This window comes from Austrofundulus limnaeus, unplaced genomic scaffold, assembly GCF_001266775.1.
Source record: "Austrofundulus limnaeus strain Quisiro unplaced genomic scaffold, Austrofundulus_limnaeus-1.0 Scaffold1, whole genome shotgun sequence".
NCBI classification, from domain to species: domain Eukaryota; kingdom Metazoa; phylum Chordata; class Actinopteri; order Cyprinodontiformes; family Rivulidae; genus Austrofundulus; species Austrofundulus limnaeus.
In genome coordinates this window covers 358,314-367,167 of record NW_013952403.1, presented here as the reverse complement: position 1 = coordinate 367,167, position 8,854 = coordinate 358,314, and the positions used below count along the sequence as shown (strand labels likewise).

Below are 8,854 nucleotides of genomic sequence, written 5' to 3'. Positions count from 1 at the left end.
TAATAATACACTTCAAGCTGGACAGCAAAGCCAACTGTTCTTAGAAAACACAACTTTTTAAAGACGTTTAGCTAATTTTACACATAGCAACACCAAATACTCCAACACACTGTGCATTGAGTCAACACTTTCTCTGTTAACAAAATATTTGACAAACCACTGTACGGACTGATTATTTACATGCATGCATACATACATACATATATCTCAAATAATAATTTGACAAATCTCAGCTGCAAAAGGTGTGGTTGAAGCTGAGCATAATCCAGATCGCACAATATCCTACAATATCATACAACGTAAGAAAGTTTGACTCAAAAGGYTATAACCTCCTCTGTTCTTATAAAATGAYCTTAGTGTTAAACTTTAGATGAAAAGTGGGTGCTGTGTGTTCCTTCAATGAATGAATTGGKTGGATTCAACTTCATCAGATGCTTCTGTTAGAAAAGTTGAATTTAAATTCATTCTATTTTAACATCAAAGCATGTCCATTAAAATCCCTGATAAATATACTCTTAAGAAATCTTTCTTTAAATATTTATGAAAGGTTTGTTCTCATATTGTGAACAATAGATTTGTTAAAAAAATGAATGAGGCTTGAACGATGTCTTGGTTTGATCAACACTCAGTGAAAAGATTAATTATACAAATGAAACAGCAGAGCAAACACCATTACGCTTCCATAATTAGACACAAGCTGTGTGCAGAAACATGCAAAATATCAAAGAGAAAGTTATCTAATGCATCAGTGCAATGGTCAAATGGGTCTTTTATTCCTGAGCCCATAAACTGGGAGAGATTCTGATGTCTCCTGCTCAGGGAGAATAATTTATTAACATTTTATGCTAACAGAATATTTAAAATATTAAGTGTTTATTTGTCTTGCTTTTTTGATTTTTAAAACAAGTTTCCATTTAAAAATAAAAATAGTTCATTAGTAATAAATATAGGAATGTTGTGGTTTATTTATCTGAGCTCGCTAAATGTAAATCCGAACATTTTATGATAAGGATTTCTTTTTTTCTCTGTAAACATGCGATTGATTCAGATCTAAACTGTACCTCCCGCTAAAGGAATGTAGTCGACTAAATAAACTCTGAGTGTTGCCCAACACGGTTCAGCTGCCTCCAGTGTGAAGATGAGGATGTTCAAACTTTAAACAACMTTATGTCCTGCACAACAGGAGAACAGAAACTAAAGTGGAACCTGAGATAAAATTGGCCATGTTTGCAAACGGACAGCATGAACCTTAACTGAACCTGTGGGAAATTTGTAAGAGAAAATGTGAATGAATGTGTAACAACATGAGCAGATGGCAAGGCTAGTTCTTCAGCTGACATCAAAACACTGCAGAGGAGAAAAAAAACTTTAAGGAAGGTTACAAACTACTACATTTAATGTTTCAGGCTGCTTAAAATTTGGTCACCTTCATTTTGGAAAGCTGCAGCACACACTGATGTCTTCTTTACATATGATTTATTGTAGCTTATTGTTAGAGATTAAAAAACAATGATTGTGTCTGTCGTATCTCATGAACCACTGTATTAACCTAACTCCCAGAAAGCAATCACYAAGGGCGTATTCACACCAGGAAAGTCCTTTGGTCCACTTATTTGGTCCAGACCAAATAGCGGACGTTATTCTTATACTTTGGTGCAGTTTGCATTCACATTGTGCTTTTTTTCAAGTGGACTATAATTTATAAACAAAGCCATGCAGGTGACGGTCATTGTTCCCATTGGACAGAACACAGACCCTGAAATAACGATGGTTCTATTAATGCAACTGATGATCAAAAATATCAAGAGCAGCTCATTCAGTGGTAGTTCTGCGATGATATAATTTTAGGACAGCGTTGCCAAATGTGTGCCGCAGCCTAAAGGGCACGAGATGCTCCGCGTTCCCTAACCCACAACGGCTCATTGTTTGTAGCGCAGTGTTAGCTTTAGCAACACTGTAGGGCTAATGTTGATTAGCAACGGTGGCTCGTGAAGTCCAAAAAGGGGCATGTTTCCTATAGTTGGTTCGGTTCGAAGCCGGTCTGTATTCACACCAGAAGCGAACTGCACCAGAGTTCATTTGGAAGCGGACCGAGACCACCTTAAAAGTGAGTCTCGGTCTGGTTGTTTGAGCCGCACCAGGGTTCGCATGAGTGTATTCACACCTGCATAAATAGGCCAGACCAACGGGGGGAAATGAACTGTGGTCCGTTTAAAGTGGACCAATTGTGTCAGGTGTGAATACACCCTTAATGAACATCTACAGCTGACTCACATTAGGGCTGCCATGATTAGTCGACTAGTCATAATTATGTCAACTATTAAAATCGTCAACAACTAATTTAATAGTCAATGCGTTGTTTCTTTTCTAACTTTGTATTTTTTTAGTCGACTATAAAAATAATCATTTGTGGCAGCCTTAATTACCACTCTACTGCGCATGTGTGTCAAGGACAGAAAGGCAGACGTGGCAGTGGAAGGTGCCGCAGCAATTTGAAGAGAAAAACAAAGTTAGAAAAAAACAACAACGCATAAACTATTAAATTATCAACGTTTTTATTAGTCGATAATAATCATGACTAGTCGACTAACTGTGGCAGCCCTAACTCCCATTGAAGTCAACTCAATTCAAGATGGCCACAATTAATAAAATAAAAATCATTTAGTGAAACTCACAGAAAGCAGTTGGATACAATGCTACAACTCATTTGGAGTGAGCCCAGTTTAAGATGCCCACTACAGCTAATTATCCATAACCAAAACAAAAATAATTTTACCATAGTCAGTGTAACAGATATTGTCTCAATTTTGGAGTGTGGTAGATGAGAGTAATCTTCCACTCATAGTCTGAGTGTTTTCAGCTGCAGTCTTCATGGCTGTGAGCAAAAGTTCACTTAACTTTTCTAATAGTTTGAGCATAAACCTACCTTTGCAGAACAGCTTCGCTGTGATTTTAAACAGCAAAGTCTGTATTCGAATGTGTACAGGCAAAAAAAAAAAAAAGAAAGAAAAAAAAAAGCTAAAATTGTTTGCATGAGCTTTCTGTGAGCGTTGGCACTCCAGTATCAAATACCGTTCTCATTTCTTCCCCAACAGTAACTATTTTTTCTRCAGCAAGCACAAAAATTATTTTTAAAGGTAAATAAAAACATTTGCTAAAGGAAAATATCATCCCCCCMTTTTTCCAGAACTCAAATTTGCTCTCAACTTCCAGCCCTCTGTGAAGTGTCAATAACTCTGCACTATAAAACAAAGAATAGTATTAAAGTTACTACACCATCTTTTTATTCCTACTTCAGCAAATATTCTATGTAATTCTCAAAAMAGCTTAGGCTGATTTAAAGAAATGATGATTCTTCAGCAAGCAGCAGTGTGTTATCAGTATGCGCCAATTTTTCCTGCAAATGAAATACGCATATTTACATTTAGCCACTGCTGAAGAATGATTAGGATATACATGCAATGATGCTGCCAAAGATTTAGCTCAAATATGAAAAATGGCACAATAAAATACCCTGCCGCCTGACAGCTCTCTCCTGCTGGAGCAATTTAACAAGAATCTGAACTGCAGGCAGCAGAAAAAAAAAATTAAAAAAAGAGAGAAAGAAAATCGTTGAGGAGCATCTTCTCTTCTGACTTCATTTGTTACTGCACACAAGCTTATTGTCTGAGTTCTTGCCAACGTTTATACAAATCCTCAACTTCAAAATAAAACGAGACAGATTTTCTTGTCGACTAATCAAGGGAAAACTTGAGCATTTGGAGGCAGGTAACCTGATAGTGTAATGGGTATTTTTCACAGGATATGTTACAATCTGGATATTTGGAAAGACCTCATAGACTTTACACAATAATATGTACACCTATGTTCCTCGAATATTTGATCCAAAGCCCAGCCTTTGAAAAATATTGGATGGTTAAATTCCCTGCTTTGCATGCTAAAGTAGGTCAGTAAAAAAACAACATACAGATTAGACATGYTATAAAGCCGAGCATTAGCAAACACCATGAGCAAAAAATTCTACTTGATAATTTAGATTTCTGTCACTGTTACGGTCCGAGTGTCTCGGATTAATCTGGACACATAACATATAGAATCCAGACAGTTTTAACATAATGTTTTATTAATAACAAAAGTCAGTCTGAACAAAAAGAGCTGGAAGCTCCTGCCAAAACAAACAACAGAGAGGGAGCAGCCCCGAACCAACCAGCAGTTGACTGTGGGATTCGGGARCCACACCCCTCACCCKACGGTCCAGGAYCTGRCCCTGCAACCAAAAACTGGGAAAAGGGAGGCTGGTAACTCCCAGACACGACAGCAACTAACACACACGATGTGACAAAAACAGGCGTCTGCAAGCGGGAGTGAGRCTGGAGAGCTGGGCCCACAACGYCAACGTCTCTCCTCTGAACTCCCTCGCTCCTCGAGTAGGTGGGGCTTGCTTCTTTTAAACCTGCTGTAAATGAGCTGTAAAGGGGAAACACATCAGGTTAATTGAGAAGTCATTCGTTAAGATGAACCTGGACACGTCACACCTCCACCCCTAAACGCTGAGTGGTGTGTTCACGCACCAAAATGTTGTCATTACCTTTTGTGTTGTACCTTGAAGTTAAAAGGTCCAAACACAAAAACGCCCAACACTGTTTGACAAGGAAGATGTCACAGTCACATAAAAAACTCAAAGCAAACAACTTATAGTCTGCTTTTTCTACTGTTCTGTTGGGGGTTTTTTTAACCAGAAAAAAGGCTTTTCATAAATAAAGTGAATGTTTTTCAGGCAAAATTCAATTACCCCTGTCAGCCATTGGTAATGAGTAACAGCCAGTGCATGCTCTCCTTCAATTTTGGCGTCCATACGGAATGATTTTGTCTGATGCCTTTATTTTTTTTCTCCTTCTTTTAAACAACGTTATATCCGTGGTCAGCTTAGTGCAGCAAAACATTCAAATCAAACACTAATTTAGGTTTGTGCCTCAGCAGATGAAAGCTGCCTTGGTTTGCTTTTATGGTTTTGTATGAGAACGAGCGTGTTTGATGATGAGTTCTCTTTAGTCAAGTAAAATGCTGGACTTGAAACTGGTTATGTGAGAGGGATATGCCACGAGTCCAATCACCCTCCACATGTCGGTTTCATGTAATAAAACAGAAACAGATTCATTAAAGAAAGGGGCATCCCCCTTTAGACTAAATCTCCTGCTGAATATATTAGTTTAGTTAACAAGGAAATCGTATATAATCAATATTTCAAATTTAATTACTGCATGCTAAATGAAAGAAGTGGACCATCAACAACAATAACAGTAAAATTTAAACAASAGCTTTGGGAGGCATAGCTTGTTTCTTGTCTTGGCTAGCGAACCTCTTATTCAATATTTGCCTCTTCACTAAACATTCATGACTATTTCTCCCATGAGATGCTGACTTTGTTTGCCTGTCTTTATTGAGTTTCTTGCCAAAYCCCACGGTAATGTACTCCCTTGTTAGGAAAGCACCAATCTATAAGCTTTTTTTTTCCTGTCAAACAACCAGGTTCAGTTACAGTAGGTACCCCACGTAACTTTCAGAGGACTTAAAAAGGCTCTGCTCAGAAAGCTAAGCCATTTAAAGGAAGAGGGAAAGTTCCAGTTGTGGTTCTGCTTACAGATCARTGAATGGTGAGACTGTAGCTCAGGCACAAGTGACAAATGTTATTTATTTGACTGCTGTGTATGACAGTCAATGCATCCTGCAGGATGGAGGAGATGTCTCTGTCTCTGGGGTTTTGCAGGCTTAACACAGACCTTTATCTTCCTCATTGCTTCTAATTCTATTCTACGTTTTCACCGTCGTCCTCTTCATTTCACATCCATGCAGCCTGGCTGGTGGTTAGCAGGAGATCGTCCGGGCAGGAAAAGGTTGCGGTGACTCCCCAGCCTCAGTCGCACCTCATTACACGAGCTTCACCTATTCCTGCTTGAATAGTAATGAGTTGTGGAGGAATATCAAGATGTAACTTGAGATGAAGAACACTATTTATTATGATTTTCTTGATCCTTTGAGGGAGGGKTGGAGCTACAGCAGGTGCTTTGGTGACACAAGAATCTGTCCTGGAAACCGGATCAGACTGAATCCAAAAGGAGGCCAGGACTTCCCCCAGAGAATTTCCCCTCAGCATGAATATTGATAGAAATGGGTCTCACACAGARTCCAAAACAACTGTTAACCCCTTTGTGTTGCTGAAATGTGGTTAGCAGTGTTTTCTGCCCGTCGATCAGTCACAGCCAGACACTCACTCAACTTGAACGCCACTCATACACAGCTACCAAAATAGCCTCAAGAACAGGTTGTTTCATATCGGGTTTGTTTGTTCTGCTCCTTTAACCCTCTGCAGCCAAAGGTTGTAAGACCTCTCATAAAATATAAAAGCCTAAACAGCTTATGGAAGAAAGTGGACTCCATAATGCTTGTCATTAGAGATGATGTACAGCATTGTTTGCTCTTTTGTTAGGAAGCAACACTTAAGGTAAAAAAAAGAGATAAAATAGTCACTTTGGACCATTTGATTGTTTTCTAAAGCAGATAAAATGTTGTTCGAATAAGCAAAGTGTAGCAAGTAGTGAACTGCTCTTCAGTCCCAAAATAAACATTATACTCGTGAAAATTTGAGTGATTTGCTTTGTATAAATGCCCTTTAAAAATAGATACTTTATTCAAAAGCTGAACTCTTCACATCCTTTCACAACAGAAGAAAACTCAGTGATGAACTCTCCTCAGTTATTTAATAAATACTGATGTTATTAGGAGTGAAGTGATGTTTTATTTTTAACTTTTAAAAGCATCTTAATCGGAAAGACACCCCCACCCCCACCCCACACAAAGAAAGACTATTTGCTCATTTCTGTGTGCCTCTTGGACTCTCAAGTCAAATATTTCAACCAAAACATATCACTCAGACTTATGAATTAATGTTTTTTGTTTTGTTTTAGGCTGGTGCCTGGAAATTTAAATCATTATAAAAGGTGAGTCAAAAGCCCTTCTTACCCTCATCTATGKTTACGAGCTTTGGGTAGTGACCGAAAGAACGAGATTGTGGATACAAGCGGCCAAAATGAGTTTCCTTCGCAGGGTGTCTGGGCTCTCCCTTAGAGATAGGGAGAGAAGCTCAGTCATTATAGAGGGACTCAGAGTAGAGCTGCTGCTCCTCCACATCGAGAGGAGCCAGTTGAGGTGGCCCAGGCATCTGATTAGGATGCCTCCTGGACGCCTCCCTGGTGAGGTGTTCTGGGCACGTCCCACTGGGAGGAGGCCCAGAGGAGGACCCAGGACACRCTGGAGGGACTATGTTTCTCAGCTGGCCTGGGAACACCTTAGGATTCCCCCAGAGAAGCTGGCCCATGTGGCTGGGGAGAGGGAAGTCTGGGTCTCTCTGCTTAGGMTGCTGCCCCCGCGACCCGATCCTGGATAAGCGGAAGAAAACGGACGGACGGACGGAGTCAAAAGTCAAAGGACATCCTTTTATTTTGATCCAATATGGCCTCTTTTGAGATCGCTGCCATGTTCTGGATGTAGCCTAAAAGCTATGCCCCTCACCCAGTACATGCTGGGGTATTAAGATATGTTAGTTTCCCTTTTCTTTCTAAAATAAAAGGGTGTCTTGCAACTTCTGACTCGTGGCATCCTGTGACTTAACTAAACGTTCTTTAATTTACAGTATATGTAAAAAAAAAAATCAACGTTTTCTGTCGCACATAAAAACTTTTTAGACAAATTGTTCCTAACAAAAAAAAAAACCTCTAAATGGACCAATGAAAGTCAAATGTACTAATGCAATGTAGGAGCAAAGTAAAAGAGAAAGAAATTGAGAGAGCATAGCAGGTATGCTGGAGGGAAGAAGAAAGTCAGAGTATCAGACAAAGCATTCATTATCGCCTGACTGACCTGCATATTGCACCATGTAAGAGTAATGGGGAAGGGCACGCTCATTGGCCAAAGCCCAGCAAAAAGGGTGCTTTTCATTCCCTTCTCTCCTTCTTTTCTCTTAAGTAATCTGTCAGTTTCTTACTCGCTTCAGCTTCTACTTTCACACAAAGTATTGCAGGATCTCATTGTTTCAAAAAAAAAAAAAGAATCACGGATAGTTAGTGAAACATGGTAATATCACGCCTCACGTAATGCATAATGAAAAACGCGGTTGCGTAAAAGCTAATTATCTGTTAAATGAAAATCATCACTTTCTCCTCCTGTGTTGAGCACTCATTGGAGTTATGTGAAGCGGCAGAGAAAAAGACATTCTGAGGCCAATATGGAGATATCCTAACAAGACTATGATAGAAGTCATCTAACAAGCTTAGTGAGGCTGCTCCTTATGGGAACTCAGTGATGCTAAACAAGTACATACCTGATTCTTTCTGCACTAGTTTCAGCTACTGAASAGAACACTTGTCTTTCTTCATCTTGAAACAATGACAAGTTAAAGTCTTTATAAAGTCATGGCGAAAACTGGTGTCTGTATCTGCTATAGCTGGCCATTATGTTAAAATATAATTTAAAATGTTTTTTAATCATTGCTGAGTAAAAAAAATGTTTCAATATAAACTGGAGATGTTTCTTTGAACTGCATTACTTTTGCTGTTGCTGAAATTGCAACATTCGTAATAAATAACAAATTTTCCTTATATGTAATATGCTGTTCTTTTTTTGTCACTTCAGTAGAAAATGAAACTAAATATTATTAGTTTATTTATTTCTTCATCATCAGTGACTTTTTTTAAGTGAAGAGAAAATAGAGAAAGAGAAAAATAGAGAGAGAAGTAATTAGAACGATTGAAATAGAAATTAGAAGTATATTAAATATACACCAAGACAACACAGGACC

The 8,854-nt window shown here is 38.8% G+C and overlaps 1 protein-coding gene across 2 annotated transcripts in view; it reads right to left on the bottom strand.

Annotated features, from left to right (window-relative positions):
• Positions 1–8,854, bottom strand: part of enox2 (ecto-NOX disulfide-thiol exchanger 2) — a gene marked incomplete in the record, with an annotated part of 191,191 nt that overhangs the window by 146,424 nt on the left and 35,913 nt on the right.